The sequence below is a fragment of the Bubalus kerabau genome, chromosome 9 (genome assembly GCF_029407905.1).
Source record: "Bubalus kerabau isolate K-KA32 ecotype Philippines breed swamp buffalo chromosome 9, PCC_UOA_SB_1v2, whole genome shotgun sequence".
Classification (NCBI taxonomy): Eukaryota; Metazoa; Chordata; class Mammalia; order Artiodactyla; family Bovidae; genus Bubalus; species Bubalus kerabau.
The window spans coordinates 8,697,876-8,718,276 of NC_073632.1; positions in this window are offsets into that span (position 1 = coordinate 8,697,876).

Here is a 20,401-nt window from a genome sequence, read left to right on the forward strand (position 1 = left end):
TGCAGTTAATTTCTTCCACCTGGTGGGAGTTTTGTTGTTGTTTAGTCTCTAAATCATGGCCGACTCTTTGCGACCCCATGGACTGCTTCACACCAGGCTTCCCTGTCTGCACTATCTCCCAGAGTTTGCTCAAACTCATGCCTGTTGAATTGGTGATGCCATCCAGCCATCTCATCCTCTGTAACTGCCTTCTATCTCTCCCAGAATCAGGGTCTTTTCCAGTGAGTCAGCTCTTCACATCAGGTGGCCAAAGTGTTGGAGATTCACCTTCAGCATCAGTCCTTCCAATGACTATTAAGGGTTGATTTCCTTTAGGATTGACTGGTTTGATCACCTTGCTGTCCAAGGAACTCTCAAGAGTCTGCTCTAGAACTACAATTGGAAGCATCAGTTCTTCAGAGATCAGCCTTCTTTATGGTCCAACTCTCACATCCATCCATGACTACTGGAAAAATTGTAACTTTGACTATACAGACCTTTGTCAGCAAAGTGGTGTCTCTGTTTTTTGAATACACTGGGGGTACATTAGTATGTGCAAGTAGTGGGAGTTTTAATATCTGCAAAACAACTCAAGGATATGGCTCAGGATATGATCTATAGCCCTTGAAGAGAAACTACTGGTCACTGACTTTGTTTTATGACTAAACTATTATCATTTTGTCTTGTTTGACTGTTTTCCTTGGTTCTGCCTTGTTTCACTTCTCTGCGTAAAATTGCTCTTTGGAACTGGGGGAAGACCTAGGAGGCTAAAGCGTTTTCTACAAACAAGAGTTGGGAAACTTGGGGCTCTCTCCCTGGGAAGGCCCACAATATGGCTCCGTTTCAGAGCCACACTGTTGAATATGTCCTGGGGAGGGCAATGAGACAAGTGGGTGCTTCTTTCCTAGTTCTGCTGTGCTTTCTTCTTATTCCTGCTAGGGTCATCCAGTAGTGCTCACCTCCAGCAAGTTGCAGTGATATCTCTGCACGTGGATTCCTACTGGGGATGTCCAGCCTTTGCCCCAGCTGGCTGCCCTGCCAGGTTCAAGTGTCCCTGTGGACAGATCAAAACCAGCAGTTTTCAGCACCACCTCCATGTAGGGCTTCTCAGTGAGTTCTGCTGGCTCTCTTTTATTGTGGGAAGAGTGCTAGTAACTCAGTAGCAGTCCTTTTGGTAGCTTCTCAAGGATTCCTCATATCCCAGAGGACGAGTGTCAGCAGTGCCCCTGCCTGTGGCTTCCTGGGAGCCTCTTCAGCACCCTGATGGGGAGCTTCCTCTCCCAGTTCTGACCTTTGGCACATCCATGAACTTGTATACATCCAGTGACCACACTCTATGCAAAATGGTCTAAATACCAGCCAATGTGTGTAAAGAGAGGAGAGGGAATGCAGGACACCTGGGTTCGATCCCTGGGTTGGGAAGATTCCTGGAGAAGGGCAAGGCAACCCACTCCAGTATTCTTGCCTGGAGAATTCTATGGAGAGAGGAGCCTAGTGTGCTACAGTCCATGGGGTCACAAAGAGTCAGACACAACTGAACACTTTTATTTATATTTATTTAGATGAAACATACTTAGCTAACCTGATGATTGGTTTCTGGCTTGGGCAACTGCATAGATTTTGATGCCATTCTTGGAACTGAAGTTTACAGATTTGGAATATAGAGGGAATATATAATGAGCTGACTTTTACACATACATTATTTGAATCATCCATAAATATCCTAGTGGATATTTGAGGTAGTGTCAAAATAAGCTGCATGAATGTAAAAATAATCTGGCTTTGATTAGAATTAAAGGAACTTATGGATTACAATGCTAGTTAGTGTTGAGGGAGAGGCAACTGAAGGAAAATAAACTTTGACTCAAATAGCCAAAGAATTTGAAGCGCTGGATCAGCAACTTTACCGTGTAAATGAAATGATAAAAATTGCTTTAAAATTATTTATTCATTATACTTTTGTTTTCACTACATGGAAAGATACCATGTGTGTGTGGAAACATGGCATAGGAAACTTCTTTTTGAGCTTAAACGAATCTATACTCTTTCTTGGATAAACAGTTACTATACACGAAATAGCTGTTCTTCCGGGGACAATTTGGTTAGTTTCTCAGGGACTGTTGTGAAGGTAAAAGCTATGTCCTTGGGAGAAAGGTGACTAGAAAGCATCCCAGCTCCTTTTAACACAACTGTTTTTGTGGATGATGATGATGATGATGATGATGATGGTAATTCATTAACAGATGAACCATCAGGGAGGAGTGCTAAGCTGAGAGAATGTCAGGGCAACAGGACTAAACAAGGACCATCTCTAGCAAAGTGGGTGCATGGTTGTCCTTTGGGGCCATAATGTTTTCCCTTAGCTTATAATTATATTGAACGTACTAAATAAATATAGAGTTACCTCTTCAAAGTAACTCTGAAAAAGAAAGGCTGTTGTTTCATTTTAACTGCTGTTCTATCTGGAAACTCATTCTATTAGGGTACAAATTTACATAATTTAGGGCATAGTATTAGAGTATTATTTTGTATTAAGTTGACAAAATTGAGATACGAAGCTCAGAGAACTGAAAACAGCTTTCCTGAAGAAAGAACTACTCTAAGAAAGAAAGATCTAATAATAAATCACTGCTTTGCTACTTTTGATCTAAGTGCGCTATTTTCCCTTTCCCTTTAATCCTGAAAGGGATAATTTGAGTTTTAAATACAAGAGGCTGAAAGCGGTTTCTGATATTTTCAATTAAAAGTTTAAGTTTTCACGTTTTTTTTGCCCTGGAAAAGACTAAATCTCTTCTTGAAATTGGTTGGCATGATGTTAAAATGAACTATTTCTTTGAAAACCCTGTACAATGGGCTAGCATTCATCAGAAGATGCTTTGGCTGGAGGCAAGCTTCTCAGTTCAGTGACCTTATGGACATAAAGGACGGTTTTAAAAGGCATTGATATCTAGTTAACACTTTTTTGGACACTCAGATGTAACAATTTTTTTCGCGTTGAATGGATTAAAAAAAAAAAGAATAGTCAGCTTTCAATAGATTCAATTAGTTTATTCCCATCAATTACTCAATAAGATTGGCACAATAAGATTTTGCTATTTGGGGGGATCGTTTTAAGTCTCTTTTCCATCAGTTTGTTATTTTTAAACCTCCAATGATTCACCATAAAATGCATCTCCATCTGCAGGAAGCAATTCTTAAATTGCTTCACTCAACAAATTCAAAATTGCTAGGCTCACTATAGCACAGAAATAAGACTGATTTGGAAAGGATTACCTCTTGGGTTCAGAAAATCTTCTGAGACAGGTTATGGCATGGAGAAAATCTCTTAATGTTGGAAGTTACTATTATATTTTTTTATTGTAAATTGTTTGAAGTTTTGCTACATTGTTTTGAAATATTTCCTGGTAAAAAGTTATACTTCCTAGTAACCAACATCTATGAGTTATTTAGATGGTGTAAATATTTTTTAAAAATATAAATGTATTTATTTTAACTGGAGGCTAATTGGTTTACAATATTGTATTGATTTTGCCATACATCAACATGAATCCTCTACGGGTGTACACGTGTTCCCCATCCTGAACTCCCCTCCCACTTCACTCCCCATACCATCCCTCTGGGTCATCCCAGTGCACCAGCCACGAGCACCCTGACTCGTGCATTAAGCCTGGTCTGGTGATTCATTTCACATATGATATTATACATGTTTCAATGCCGTTCTCCCAAATCATTCCACCCTTGCCTTCTCCCACAGAGTCCAAAAGAATGTTCTATACATCTGTGTCTCTTTTTCTGTCTCGTATATAGCATTATTGTTACTATCTTTCTAAATTCCATATATATATATATATATATATATATATATATATATGAGTATATACTATATTGATGTTTTTCTTTCTGGCTTACTTCACTCTGTATAATAGGTTCCAGTTTCATCCACCTCATTAGAACTGATTCAAATATATTCTTTTTAATGGCTGAGTAATACGCCATTGTGTAAATGTACTACAGCTTTCTTATCCATTTGTCTGCTGATGGACATCTAGGTTGCTTCCATGTCCTGGCTATTATAAACAGTGCTAGTGCTGTGGTGAACACTGGGGTACATGTGTCTGTTTCAATTCTGGTACCCTCGGCGTGTATGCCCAGCAGTACGATTGCTGGGTCATATGGCAGTTCTATTTCCCATTGTTTAAGGAATCTCCACACTGATCTCCAAAGTGGCTGCACTAGTTTGCATTCCCACCAACAGTGTAAGAGGGTTCCCTTTTCTCCACACCCTCTCCAGCATTTATTACTTGTAGACTTTTGGACAGCAGCCATTCTGACTGGCGTGCAATAGAACCTCATTGTGGTTTTGCTTTGCATTTCTCTGATAATGAGTGATGTTGAGCATCTTTTCATGTGTTTGTTAGCCATCTGTATGTCTTTTTTGGAGAAATGTCTGTTGAGTTCTTTGGTCCATTTTTTGATTGGGTCATTTATTTTCCTGAAATTGAGCTGGAGAAGTTGCTTATATATTTTTGAGATTACTTATTTGTCAGTTGCTTCATTTACTATTATTTTCTCCTATCCTGACGGCTGTCTTTTCACCTTACTTATAGTTTCCTTTGTTGTGCAGAAGCTTTTAATTTTAATTAGGTCCCATTTGTTTATTTTTGCTTTTATTTCCAATATTCTGGGAGGTGGGTCATAGAAGATCCTGCTGTGATTTATACCAGAGAGTGTTTTGCCTATGTTCTCCTCTAGGAGTTTTATTTATTTATTTATTTATTTATTTTATTGGAGAAGGCAATGGCAACCCACTCCAGTACTCTTGCCTGGAAAATCTCATGGACAGGGGAGCCTGCTGGGCTGCCATCTATGGGGTTGCATAGAGTCGGACACGACTGAAGTGACTTAGCAGCAGGAGTTTTATAGTTTCTGGTCTTACATTTAGATCTTTAATCCATTTTGAGTTTATTTTTGTGTATGGTGTTAGAAAGTGTTCTAGTTTCATTCTTTTACAGGTGGTTTACCAGTTTTCCCAGCACCATTTGTTAAAGAGATTGTCTTTTCTCCATTGTAAATTATTAACTCCTTTGTCGAATGTAAGTTGTCCATAGGTGCGTGGATTTATCTCTGGGCTTTCTATTTTGTTTCATTGATCTATATTTCTGTCTTTGTGCCAGTACCATACTGTCTTGATGACTGTGGCTTTGTAGTAGAGCCTGAAGTCAGGCAGGTTGATTCCTCCAGTTCCACTCTTCTTTCTCAAGATTGCTTTGGCTATTCAAGGATTTTTTTTTTTTTTTTTGTATTTCCATACAAATTGTGAAATTATTTGTTCTAGCACTGTGAAAAATGCCGTTGGTAGCTTGATAGGGATTGCATTGAATCTATAGATTGTTTTGCATAGTATACTCATTTTCACTATATTGATTCTTCCAATCCATGAACATGGTATATTTCTCCATCTATTAGTGTCCTCTTTGATTTCTTTCACCAGTGCTTTATAGTTTTCTATATATAGGTCTTTAGTTTCTTTAGGTAGATATATTCCTAAGTATTTTATTCTTTCCGTTGCAATGGTGAATGGAATTGTTTCCTTAATTTCTCTTTCTCTTTTCTCATTATTAGTGTATAGGAATGCAAGGGATTTCTGTGTGTTGATTTTATATCCTGCAGCTGTACTATATTCATTGATTAGCTCTAGTAATTTCCTAGTGGAGTCTTTAGGGTTTTCTATGTAGAGGATCATGTCATCTACAAACAGTGAGAGTTTTACTTCTTCTTTTCCAATTTGGATTTCTTTTATTTCTTTTTCTGCTCTGATTGCTGTGGCCAAAACTTCCAAAACTATGTTGAATAGTAGTGGTGAAAGTGGGCACCCTTGTCTTGTTCCTGACTTTAGAGGAAATGCTTTCAATTTTTCGCCATTGAGGATTATGTTTGCTGTGGGTTTGTCATATATAGCTTTTATTATGTTGAGGTATGTTCCTTCTATTATTGTTTTCTGGAGAGTTTTTTTTTTTTTATCATAAATGGATGTTGAATTTTGTCAAAGGCTTTCTCTGCATCTATTGAGATAATCATATGGCTTTTATTTTTCAATTTGTTAAGGTGGTGTATTACACTGATTGATTTGCAGATATTTAAGAATTCTTGCATCCCTGGGATAAAGCCCACTTGGTCATGATATATGATCTTTTTAATGTATTGTTGGATCCTGATTGCTAGAATTTTGTTAAGGATTTTTCCATCTATGTTCATCAGTGATATTGGCCTGTAGTTTTTTTGTGTGGCACCTTTGTCAGGTTTTGGTATTAGGGTGATTGTGACCTCATAGAATAAGTTTGGAAGTTTACCTTCCTCTGCAATTTTCTGGAAGAGTTTGAGTAGGACAGGTGTTATCTCTTCTCTAAATTTTTGGTAGAATTCAGCTGTGAAGCCTTCTGGACCTGGGCTTTTGTTTGCTGGAAGATTTCTGATTACAGTTTCAATTTCCTTGCTTGTGATGGGTCTGTTAAGATTTTCTATTTCTTCCTGGTTCAGTTTTGGAAAGTTGTACTTTTCTAAGAATTTGTCCATTTCTTCCACGTTGTCCATTTTATTGGCATATAGTTGCTGATAGTAGTCTCTTATGATCCTTTGTATTTCTGTGTTGTCTGTTGTGATCTCTCCATTTTCATTTCTAATTTTATTGATTTGATTTTTCTCCCTTTGTTTCTTGATGAGTCTGGCTAATGATTTGTCAATTTTATTTATCCTCTCAAAGAACCAGCTTTTGGCCTTGTTGGCTTTTGCGATGGTCTCTTTTGTTTCTTTTTCATTTATTTCTGCCCTAATTTTAAGATTTGTTTCCTTCTTCTAACCCTGGGGTTCTTCATTTCTTCCTTTACTAGTTGCTTTACATGTAGAGTTAGTTTATTTATTGACTTTATTCTTGTTTCTTGAGGTATGCCTGTACTGCTATGAACCTTCCCCTTAGCACTGCTTTTACAGTGTCCCATAGGTTTTGGGTTGTTGTGTTTTCATTTTCATTCATTTCTATGCATATTTTGATTTCTTTTTTGATTTCTTCTGTGATTTGTTGGTTATTCAGCAGCGTGTTGTTTAGCCTCCATATGTTGGAATTTTTAATAGTTTTTCTCCTGTAATTGAGATCAAATCTTACTGCATTTTGGTCAGAAAAGATGCTTGGAATTATTTCTTTTTTTTTTTTTTTTATTTACCAAGGCTAAGTTTATGGCCCAGGATGTGATCTATTCGGGAGAAGTTCCGTGTGAGCTTTAGAAAAAGGTGAAATTCATTGTTTTGGGGTGAAATGTCTTATAGATATCAATTAGGTCTAACTGGTCTATTGTATCATTTAAAGTTTGTGTTTCCTTGTTAATTTTATGTTCAGTTGATCTATCCATAAGTGTGAGTGGGGTATTAAAGTCTCCCACTATTATTGTGTTATTGTTAATTTCCCCTTTCATACTTGTTAGCATTTGTCTTACATATTGCCCTGCTCCTATGTTGGGTGCATATATAGTTGTAATTTTTATATCTTCTTCTTGGATTGATCCTTTGGTCATTATGTAGTGTCCTTCTTTTTGTCTTTTCACAGCCTTAGTTTTAAAGTCTATTTTATCTGACATGAGTATTGCTACTCCTGCTTTCTTTTGATCTCTATTTGCATGGAATATCTTTTTCAAGCCCTTCACTTTCAGTGTGTTTGTGTCCCTTGTTTCGAGGTGGGTCTCTTGTAGACAACATATATCAGATCAGATCAGATCAGTTGCTCAGTCATGTCCAACTCTTTGCGACCACATGAATTGCAGCATGCCAGACCTCCCTGTCCATCACCAACTCCCGGAGTTCACTGAGACTCACGTCCATCGAGTCAGTGATGCCATCCAGCCATCTCATCCTCTGTCGTCCCCTTCTCCTCTTGCCCCCAATCCCTCCCAGCATCAGAGTCTTTTCCAATGAGTCAACTGTTTGCATGAGGTGTCCAAAGCACTGGAGTTTCAGCTTTAGCATCATTCCTTCCAAAGAAATCCCAGGGCTTATTTAATTCAGAATGGACTGGCTGGATCTCCTTGCAGTCTAAGGAACTCTCAAGAGTCTTCTCCAATACCACAGTTCAAAAGCATCAATTCTTCAGCACTCAGCCTTCTTCACAGTCCAACTCTCACATCCATACATGACCACAGGAAAAACCATAGCCTTGACTAGAAGAAATTTTGTTGGCAAAGTAATGTCTCTGCTTTTGAATATGCTATCTAGGTTGGCCATAACTTTCCTTCCAAGGAGTAAGCATCTTTTAATTTCATGGCTGCAGTCACCATCTGTAGTGATTTTGGAGCCCAGAAAAATAAAGTCTGATACTGTTTCCACTGTTTCCCCATCTATTTCCCATGAAGTGATGGAACCAGATGCCATGATCTTCGTTTTCTGAATGTTGAGCTTTAAGCCAACTTTTTCACTTTCCACTTTCACTTTCATCAAAAGGCTTTTTAGTTCCTCTTCACTTTCTGCCATAAGGGTTGTGTCATCTGCATATCGGAGGTTATTGAGATTTCTCTCGGCAGTCTTGATTCCAGCTTGTGCTTCTTCCATCCCAGCATTTCTCATGATGTACTCTGCATATAAGTTAAAAAAACAGGGTGACAATATACAACCTTGACGAACTCCTTTTCCTATTTGGAACCAGTCTGTTGTTCCATGTCCAGTTCTAACTCTTGCTTCCTGACCTGCATACAGGTTTCTCAAGAGGCAGGTCAGGTGGTCTGGTATTCCCATCTCTTGAAGAATTTCCTACAGTTTATTCTGATCCACACAGTCAAAGGCTTTGGCATAGTCAATAAAGCAGGAATAGATGTTTTTCTGGAACTCTCTTGCTTTTTCCATGATCCAGCGGATGTTGGCAATTTGATCTCTGGTTCCTCTGCCTTTTCTAAAACCAGCTTGAACATCAGGAAGTTCACAGTTCACATATTGCTAAAGCCTGGTTTGGAGAATTTTGAGCATTACTTTACTAGCATGTGAGATGAGTGCAATTGTGCGGTAGTTTGAGCTTTCCTTGGCATTGCCTTTCTTTGGGATTGGAATGAAAACTGACCTTTTCCAGTCCTGTGGCCACTGCTGAGTTTTCCAAATTTGCTGGCATATTGAGTGCAGCACTTTCACAGCATCATCTTTCAGGATTTGGAATAGCTCAACTGGAATTCCATCACCTCCACTAGCTTTATTCGTAGTGATGCTTTCTAAGGCCCACTTGACTTCACATTCCAGGATGTCTGGCTCTAGGTCAGTGATCACACCATCGTAATTATCTGGGTCGTGAAGATCTTTTTTTGTACAGTTCCTCTGCGTATTCTTACCACCTCTTCTTAATATCTTCTGCTTCTGTTAGGCCCATACCATTTCTGTCCTTTATCGAGCCCATCTTTGCATGAAGTGTTCCTTTGGTATCTCTGATTTTCTTGAAGACATCCCTAGTCTTTCCCATTCTGTTGTTTTCCTCTATTTCTTTGCATTGATTGCTGAAGAAGGCTTTCTTATCTCTTCTTGCTATTCTCTGGAACTCTCTTATCTCTTCTTGGTATTCTTTGGAACTCTGCATTCAGATGTTTGTATCTCTCCTTTTCTCCTTTTCTTTTTGCTTCTCTTCTTTTCAGAGCTATTTGTAAGGCCTCCCCAGACAGCCATTTTGCTTTTTTGCATTTCTTTTCCATGGGGATGGTCTTGATCCCTGTCTCCTGTACAATGTCATTAACCTCATTCCATAGTTCATCAGGCACTCTATCTATCAGATCTAGGCCATTAAATCTATTTCTCACTTCACTGTATAATCATAAGGGATTTGATTTAGGTCATACCTGAATGGTATAGTGGTTTTCCCTACTTTCTTCAATTTAAGTCTGAATTTGGCAATAAGGAGTTCATTGTCTGAGCCACAGTCAGCTCCTGGTCTTGTTTTTTGCAGACTGTATAGAGCTTCTCCATCTTTGGCTGCAAAGAATATAATCAATCTAATTTCATTGTTGACCATCTGGTGATGTCCATGTATAGAGTCTTCTCTTGTGTTGTTGGAAGAGGTTGCTTTTTATGACCATTGCATTTTCTTGGCAAAACTCTATTAGTCTTTGCCCTGCTTCATTCCGTATTCCAAGGCCAAATTTGCCTTTTACTCCAGCTGTTTCTTGAATTCCTACTTTTGCATTCCAGTCCCCTATAATGAAAAGGACATCTTTTTTGGGTGTTAGTTCTAAAAGGTCTTGTAGATCTTCATATAACCATCCAACTTCAGTTTCTTCAGCGTTACTGGTTGGGACATAGACTTGGATTACTGTGATATTGAATGGTTTGCCTTGGAAATGAACAGAGATCATTCTATCATTTTTGAGACTTCATCCAAGTACTGCATTTCAGACTCTTGTTGACCATGATGGCCACTCCATTTCTTCTGAGGGATTCCTGCCTGTAGTAGTAGATATAATGGTCATCTGAGTTAAATTCACCCATTCCAGTCCATTTCAGTTCGCTGATTCTTAGAATATAGACATTCACTCTTACCATCTCTTGCTTGACCACTTCCAATTTGCCTTGATTCATGGACCTGACATCCCAGGTTCCTATGCAATATTGCTCTTTACAGCATCGGACCTTGCTTCTATCACCAGTCACATCCACAGCTGGATTTTTTTTTTTTTTTGCGTTGGCTCCATCCCTTCATTCTTTCTGGAGTTATTTATCCACTGATCTCCAGTAGCATATTGAGCACCTACTGACCTGGGGAGTTTCTCTTTCAGTATCCTATCATTTTGCCTTTTCATACTGTTCATGGGATTCTCAGGCAAGAATACTGAAGTGATTTGTCATTGCCTTCTCCAGTGGACCACATTCTGTCAGATCTCTCCACCATGACCCGCCCGTCTTTGGTTGCCCCACGGGCATGGCTTAGTTTCATTGAGTTAGACAAGGCTGTGGTCCTAGTGTGATTAGATTGACTAGTTTTCTGTGAGTATGATTTCACTGTGTTTGCCCTCTGATGCCCTCTTGCAACACCTACAGTCTTACTTGGGTTTCTCTTACCTTGGGTGTGGGGTATCTCTTCACAGCTGCTCCTGCAAAGCGCAGCCATTGCTCCTTACCTTGGACGAGGGGTATCTCCTCACCACTGCCCTTCCTGACCTTCAATGTGGGATAGCTCCTCTAGGCCCTCCTGCGCCAGTGCAGCCACGGCTTCTTGGACGTGGGGTTGGTCCTCCTGACCACCACCCCTGGCCTCAGGCATGGGGTAGCTCCTCCCACCTGCTGTCCCTGGCCTCAGGCTTAAGGTCGTGGGGTAGCTCCTCCAGCCCGCCACCCCTGGCTTCAGGCTTGGGGCATGGGGTATCTCCTCCCGGCCACCACTCCTGACTTCGGATGTGGGGTAAATCCTCTCGTCGCTGCCCCTGACCTCAGACGCTGGGTATCTCCTCTCGGCCGCCCCCCACCCCCGACCTCTGACTCAGGGTAGCTCCTCTCGGCCGTTCCTGTGCCGTCACAATCTGGTACCCTCCGCCGCTGCCCCTGACCTCGGATGTGGGGTAAATCCTCTTGGCCGCTGTCCTTTGGGCATGGGGTCCTCCCAGATTCTGCCCCTGACCTCGGATGTGGGGTGGGTCCTCTCGACAGCACTTAGCGCGCCTGTTGCAGCCACCTGTGCTTTAGTGCGCCTGTCGCAGACAACATATATAGGGGTCTTGTTTTTGTATCCAGTCAGCCAGTCTTTGTCTTTTGGTTTGGGCACTCAAGCCATTTACGTTTACGGTAATTATTGATAAGTATGATCCCATTGCCATTTACTTTATTGTTTTGGGTTCGAGTTTATACACCCTTTTTGTGTTTTCTGTCTAGAGAAGATCATTTATCATTTGTTGGAGAACTGTTTGGGTTTTCATGAATTCTCTCAGCTTTTGCTTGTCTGTAAGCTTTTGATTGCTCCTTCATATTTGAATGAGATCCTTGCTGGGTACAGTAATCTGGCTGTAGATTATTTTCTTTCATCTTTTTAAGTATGTCCTGCCATTCCCTCCTGGCCTGAAGAGTTTCTGTTGAAAGATCAGCTGTTATCCTTATGGGAATCCCCTTGTGTGTTATTTTTGTTTGTCCCTTGCTGCTTTTAATATTTGTTCATTGTGCTTGATTTTTGTTAATTTGATTAATATGTGTCTTGGGGTGTTTCGCTCGGGTTTATCCTGTTTGGGACTCTCTGGGTTACTTGGATTTGGGTGATTATTTCCTTCCCCATTTTAGGGAAGTTTTCAACTATTATCTCCTCAAGTATTTTCTCATGGTCTTTCTTTTTGTCTTCTTCTTCTGGGACTCCTATGATTTGAATGTTGGGGTGTTTAACATTGTCCCAGAGGTCTATGAGTTTGTCCTCATTTCTTTTAATTTATTTTTCTTTTTTTTCCTCTCTGATCCATTTATTTCTACCATTCTATCTTCTACCTCACTAATCCTATCTTCTGGCTTTGTTATTCTATTATTTGTTCCCTCCAGAGTGTTTTTGACCTCATTTATTGCATTATTTCTGGTTTTAGAAAAGGCAGAGGAAACAGATCTCAAATTGTCAACATCTGCTGGATCATGGAAAAAGCAAGAGAGTTCCAGAAAAAACATCTATTTCTGCTTTATTGACTATGCCAAAGCCTTTGACTGTGTGTATCACAATAAACTGTGGAAAATTCTGAAAGAGATGGGAATACCAGACCACCTGACCTGCCTCTTGAGAAACCTGTGTGCAGGTCAGGAAGCAACAGTTAGAACTAGACATGGAACAACAGACTGATTCCAAATAGGAAAAGGAGTACGTCAAGGCTGTATATTGTCACCCTGTTTATTTAACTCTATGCAGAGTACACCATGAGAAACGCTGGGATGGAAGAAGCACAAGCTGGAATCAAGACTGCTGGGAGAAATATCAATAACCTCAGATATGCAGATGACACCACCCTTATGGCAGAAAGTGAAGAGGAACTAAAAAGCCTCTTGATGAAAGTGAAAGTGGAGAGTGAAAAAGTTGGCTTAAAGCTCAACATTCAGAAAACACAAATCATGGCATCTGGTCTCATCACTTCCTGGGAAATAGATGGGGAAACAGTGGGAACAGTGTCAGACTTTATTTTTTGGGGCTCCAAAATCACTGCAGATGTTGATTGCAGCCATGAAATTAAAAGACGCTTACTCCTTGGAAGGAAAGTTATGGCCAACCTAGATAGCATATTCAAAAGCAGAGACATTACTTTGCCAACAAAGGTCCATCTAGTCAAGGCTATGGCTTTTCCAGTGGTCATGTATGGATGTTAGCATTGGATTGTGAAGAAAGCTGAGCACTGAAGAATTGATGCATTTGAACTGTGGTATTAGAGAAGACTCTTGAGAGTCCCTTGGACTGCAACGAGATCCAACCAGTCCATTCTAAAGGAGATCAGCCCTGGGATTTCTTTGGAAGGAATGATGCTAAAGCTGAAACTCGAGTACTTTAGCCACCTCATGTGAAGATTTGGCTCATTGGAAAAGACTGTGATGCTGGAAGGGATTGGGGGAAGAAGGAAAAGCGGACGACAGAGGATGAGATGGCTAGATCACATCACTGACTCGATGTATGTGACTCTGAGTGAACTCCGGGAGTTGGTTATGGACAGACAGGCCTGGCGTGCTGTGATTCATGGGGTCGCAAAGAGTCGGACACGACTGAGCGACTGAACTGAACTGACTGATTACATTATCCATTATATATTGACTCTTGTTTATTTCTTCTAGGTCCTTGTTAAACCTTTCTTACATCTTCTCAATCCTTGTCTCCAGGCTATTTATCTGTGATTCCATTTTGTTTTCAAGATTTTGGATCATTTTCACTATCATTATTCGGAATTCTTTTTCAGGTAGATTCCCTATCTCTTCCTCTTTTGTTTGGTTTGGTGGGCATTTATCCTGTTCCTTTGCCTGCTGGGTGTTCCTCTTTCTCTTCATCTTGTTTATATTGCTGTGTTTGGGGTGGCCGTTCTGTATTCTGGCAGTTTGTGGAGTTCTCTTTATTGTGGAGTTTCTTCACTGTGGGTGGGGTTGTACGAGTTGCTTGTCAAGGTTTCCTGGTTAGGGAAGCTTGTGTCGGTGTTCTGGTGGGTAGAACTGGATTTCTTCTCTCTGGAGTGCAATTAAGTGTCCAGTAATGAGTTATGAGATGTCAATGGGTTTGGAGTGACTTTGGGCAACCTGTATATTGAAGCTCAGGCCTGTGTTCCTGTGTTGCTGGAGAATTTGTGTGGTATATCTTGCTCTGTAACTTGTTGGCCCTTGAGTGGTGCTTGGTTTCAGTGTAGGTATGGAGGCGTTTGATGAGCTCCTGTTGATTAATGTTCCCTGGAGTCAGGAGTTCTCTGGTGTTCTCAGGATTTGGACTTAAGCCTCGTGCTTCTGGTTCTCGGTCTTATTTTTACAGTAGCCTCAAGACTTCTGCATCTATACAGCACTGTTGATAAAACATCTAGGTTAAAGATGAAAAGTTTCTCCACAGTGGGGGACACCCAGCGAGGTTCACAGAGTTACATGGAGAAGAGAAGAGGGAGGAGGGAGATAGAGGTGACCCGAATGAGATGAGGTGGAATCAAAAGAGGAGGGAGCAAGCTAGCCAGTAATCACTTCCTTATGTGTGCTCCACAGTCTGGACCACTTAGCAATGTTCATGGAGTTACACAGAGAAGAGAAGAGGAAGGAAGGAGACAGAGGTGTCCAGGAGGATAAAGAGGGAAATCAAAAGGAGAGAGACAGATCCAGCCATCGGTTCCCTAAGTGTTCTCCACCATCCAGAACACACAAAGAGATTCACAGAGTTGGGTAGAGAAGAGAAGGGGGAAGGAGGAGATAGAGGCAACCTGGTGGAGAAAAAGGAGAGTCCTAAGTGGGGAGAGACCAGTCAAGCCAGTAATCTCACTCCCAAGTAAAAATGGGTACTGAAGATTGGGTTCTTAAAGGTACAATATTGATAACAAATACCAAAAAGCAAAGATTAAAAATCTAGACTAGAGGTTGGATTTTCAAAAATACAATGTTAAAAAAAGTCACAAAAATTATTAAAAGAAAAAAAAATATATATGAAGTTTGCTTTGAAAAATAGGGTCTCTCTCTCTCTCTCTTTTTTTTTTTTTGAAAAGTAATAGTAGGTCATAAAAATGAAAATTAAAGGAGTAGTAGAGGACTTAAAAATTAAAAAAAACCTTAAATAAATAAAGAATGATAGTAAAAATAGTAAAAATACATCTAGGACTTCTCTGGTGGTGTTGTGGGCAGTGTGGGGTCAGTTCAGTTTCAGATAGTTCCTTGATCTAGCTTATATTTCTCAAGATCTATAGGCCCCTTCCTATCTATTAAGTACTAATTACAGGGTTTTAATCTATTGCACGTGTCACGTCCAAGATGGTGCCCTCTGTTTTAGCTACTTCTGTTTGCTAGTCTCTTCAGTGTCTAATTTCCACCCTGACACAAGGGGGCGGTGGTGGACACCTTTATAGGCTCACTTGTTCAGTCGTGCTGTGGGGAGGGAGGGATGTTGCCAACAGATAACACTGGTGTGTGCTTGCATTGTCTCGACCATACTGGGTTTGCTCCTGCTCATGGCGTGTGTGCTTTCCCTGTCTACACTGCTTAGGCTCTAGGTTGCTCTGCTGGGAACTGTCTGAGGCTGGCTCTGGGTTGTGTGCACTTTCCAGGTCTAAGCCTCTCAGGTTCAGGTACTTGGGTAGTCCTCAGAGGTGCAGACTTGATTGGGTCTGCGTTTTGTGCCCTTTTCAGGTCCAAGCAGCTCAGGTGATCAGGTGTTTTGTGAGCACGGTCGCTGCGACTTGTCGCCTCCCCTGTCCCTGCCACTCGGTTTTCTGGATGTACAACCAGTGCACCTTCTCAGGCGGTTGTTGACCGTCCACAATCCCAAGAAGTCTTAGTTAGCAAGGAAACCTGCTTGCAGTTTGGTAGATAATGCCTCTTTGGGGCCACAATTACCCCCTTCCAGCTGGCTGCCTGTCACCGGAGGGAGATGATCTGCACCCAGCTAGCTCTGCTCAGTCCTTTGTTCTGTGAGCAGGTCTGGCAGTGTCTTAGGTTAGGGCTTTTCACATAGTAGCTATCCCACAGTCTGGTTTGCTAGTCCAAGTTAGTTTGCTCAGATTGCCCTCGGGGCATTCAGGCCTGGTCCTTACTCTAAGCAATGCAGCCCGCGCTTCCCTGCCGAGCCCCTGCTTGCTAGTGGCGGATGCAGGCATCTGGGCTGCTTCTCTGCTGGGGGAGTTACCCTTGCACACATAATCTGTGGGGTTTAATTATTTATTTATTTTTCCTCCTGGTTATGTTGCCCTCTGTGGTTCCAAGGCTCACCACAGACCCGACAGTGAGAGTGTTTCCTGGTGTTTGGAAACTTCTCTCTTTTTAACACTCTCTTCCCTGGACGGAGCTCCATTCCTACCTCTTTTGTCTCTCTTTTTGTCTTTTACATTTTTTCCTACCTCCTTTTGAAGATAATGGGCTGCTTTTCGGTGTCCCTTATGTCCTCTGCCGGCATTCAGAAGTTGTTTTGTGCAATTTACTAAACGTTCAAATGTTCTTTTGATGAATTTGTAGGGGAGAAAGTGGTCTCCCCGTTCTATTCCTCCACCATCTTAGGACTGCATCCTGGTGTAAACTTTCCATTCAGTAAAAACTGAATTAAAATTTTCTATGCAATTTAAAATAGCATGTGAATAGACATATTTAAATACCTTTTTCTCAGAATTTATAAATCTTGAATTCAATTCTGCATTTATTTCATTTCAAGTTAATCCTGCCCTACCCCCTTCCACAGCACAAATATGTAAAGTATTAGTTTTCAGTACAGAAAAGCTCTTTCTACTACTCATATAATAAGGTGGAATTTTTGGTATTTACATTAAAGTGTAAAATGGGTTCAGAAAATCTTCATTTATCTTCAGTGTTTTAAGTCTAATGCAAGTAAAACAGAAACCAAAAAAAAGCAGGTCAAAGGACAAAGATTTGTTTGCTCTTTTAATTAGATGTAGTAAGCTATTGTTCTCTTTAGGAGGTTGCTTATTCTACAGCATTTTAAAAGACAAGACACTATCTTAGTCCTAGGTCAGCATTTTCCTGAAACTGACTTAGCCTTTCACACAAGAAAGAAGAGACACACTAGAAATTTTAATTGAAAATCTCTGTATTAAGCTCTAATATCTAAAATCAAGTTTTTTTTTTAATAAAATGAAACTAGCTAAACTGTAAGCTGTTTAGGAGTCTTTATTCTCAAAAATATTATTACTGACTAACTCAATTCCTTCCGGATAACCATGATAGTGTGATCACTCACCTAGAGCCACACATCCTGGAATGTGAAGTCAAGTGGGTCTTAGGAAGAATCACTACAAGCAAAGCTAGTAAAAGTGATGGAATTCCAGTTGAGATATTTAAAACCCTAAAAGATTATGTTTTTAAAGTGATGCACTCAATATTTCAGCAAATTTGGAAAACTCAGCAGTGGCCACAGGATTGGAAAAGGTCAGTTTTCATTCCAATTCCAAAGAAAGGCAATGACAAAGAATCTTCAAACTACCACACAATTGCACTCATCTTACATGCTAGCAAAGTAATGGTCAAAATTCTCCAAGTCAGGCTTCAGCAGTATGTGGACCAAAAATTTCCAGATGTTCAAGCTGGATTTTGAAAAGGCAGGAGAACCAGAGATCGAATTGCCAACATCTGTTGGATTATCAAAAAAGCAAGAGAGTTCCAAAAAAACATCTGTTTCTGCTTTATTGACTACCCCAAAGCCTTTGACTGTGTGGATCACAACAAACTGTGCAATATTCTGAAAGAGATGGGAATACCAGACCACTTTACCTGCCTCTTGAAAAATCTGTATGCAGGTCAAGAAGCAACAGTTAGAACTGGACATGGAACAACAGACTGGTTCCAAATAGGAAAAGGAGTACATCAAGGCTATATATTGTCACCCTGCTTATTTAACTTATAAGCAGAGTACATCATGAGAAATTCTGGGCTGGATGAAGCACAAGCTGGAATCAAAATTTCCAGGAGAAATATCAAAAACCTCAGATATGCAGATGACACCACCCTTATGGCAGAAAGAGAAGAATTAAAGAGCCTCTTCATTAGTGTGAAAGAAGAGAGTAAAAAGTTGGCTTAAAACTCAACATTCAGAAAACTAAGATCATGGCATCTGGTCCCATCACTTCATGGCAAATAGATGGAGAAACAGTGGCTGACTTTATTTATTTATTTATTTATTTTTGCTCCAAAATCACTGCAGCTGTTGCCTCCAGCCATGAAATTAAAATACACTTGCTCCTTGTAAGAAACACTATGACCAATCTGTACAGCATATTATAAAAGAGAGATAATACTTTGCCATCAAAGGTCTATCTAGTCAAAGCTATGGTTTTTCCAGTAGTTATGTATGGATGTGAGAATTAGACTAAAAAGAGAGCTGAAGAATTTATGCTTTTGAACTGTGGTGTTGGAGAAGACTCTTGAGAGTCCCTTGGATTGCAAGAAGATCCAACAAGTCCATCCTAAAGGAAATCAGTCCAGAGTATTCATTGCAAAGACTGATGTTGAAGCTGAAACTCCAGTATTTTGGCCATCTGATGCAAAGAACTGATTTATTGGAAAAGACCTTGATGCTGGGAAAGATTGAAGGTGGGATGAGAAGGAGAGGACAGAGGATAAGATGGTTGGATGGCATCATCGAGTTGATGGACATGATATCCATCAGTTGGTGATGGACAGGGAAGACTGGTGTGCTGCAGCCCTTGGAGTTGCAAAGAGTCAGAGACGACTGAGCAACTGAACTGAACTGAACAATCCCTTTAGGAAACCTCTAACTATGAAGGTGTATCATAATATGTAAAACAGACTACTTAAGGGATATTTTATTACAAACGGTGCCACTCAACTCTCCAATAAATAGGTTCATACAAATACTTTTCAGGGATATCCCATCTGCCAAAAGCAAGGCTGTCACACTGTGCTTGGTTTTGCTCTGAAGTTCCTTGAAGACACTCCATAAGCCTCCTAGAGGTGCAAAAGGGCAGATCTTTCATCCACCAGCTGCTCCATCCTAAGCCAGTTTGCTTTCATTTTGAATCATTCATTTGCTCACTCAGTCAACCAACATTTACCAACTTTTCTATGACAGACACTACCTCTCACTGTGGTGAAATTGTATTGAATATATAACCTGAATGGGGAGGCAGGAATTAAGAAGTTAAATCTAAAATTACAAATAATGTTAAGTGTAAGAAAGATGATCACAGATGTTTTGGAAGAGGACAACAGATGCTCCTTTTAAGATGAATGACAAAAGGGAATTTTTGGTATAATTAATGATTAATGAACAATTAAACAAAAACCTAAAAAATAACTAATGGGCCTAGGTGAAGAGTGGGGAGTGTTTCAAAAAGTTAACAACATATATAAAGACCAGGATATGAGCAGAACCTGATATATCCCAGAACTCCACAGCAGCCATTTTTGCCTTAAGTTGGGTGAAGGGAAAGAGTTTGAAGAACCAAGCAGAGGCTAGATCCTGAAAGAATGTCTGTAATTTTATGTCAAAGTTTATCCAACATTTGACTTCAACATGATTAGTGTGACTTTGTTCCTCATCAATTGAGCAAGGTGATACTCTGTAGAAAAGTCCTACATCCATTATAACACAGTGTTCATCTTTCTTTCTTCAACAAATTCCTTCAGCTATTAATGTCACAACCCTCCCCAGCTTTTAAAGCAATGGCATCCTAGTACATATGGAACAAAATTCAACTTTAAAAAAAAGTCCAGAGCCCAAAGGGCTGGGCACCCTCTGGCTCTTGCTTCCCACTGTGCTTCTGCTTCAGCCACCCTAGAGGTGCCCTGTCAAGTCCCCTTAGCCCGCCAACCAGAGAGTTTCCCAGGGCAGTTCCCCGGCAGTCCAGGCTCACTGCATTCTGCCAATTTCCTAGCACAAGAGTGCAAATTATTTTTGCCTTGGTCTTAGAATTTTACACTAGGCTCTTTCTTCCCCTGGGCAGACATAGCCTGAAAGAGCAGTGTTAATGCTCCTGGGACAACCTTCAAACAATGATAGTTGGAAGGGAGTGGAAAAATGCTTCTTCCTTTCACCCTTTAGCTGACCATTTCTTGGAGACTTTCTGTAATTCTCAGGAGGTCCCAGTAGAACTGAGCCTTTGTCACCCAGAGCAGAGGTGCAATGACTTTCTCTTCCTTTGACTGTGCCTTGATCTGTCTCCTGGTCCCCTGTCCTTCACTAGCTCCTTGTCATCACCTCTAAGAAGTTGCTTACACTTACGCTTGTGATACAACCTCTGCTTTTGGGGGGAACCCATACTGTGGTCCT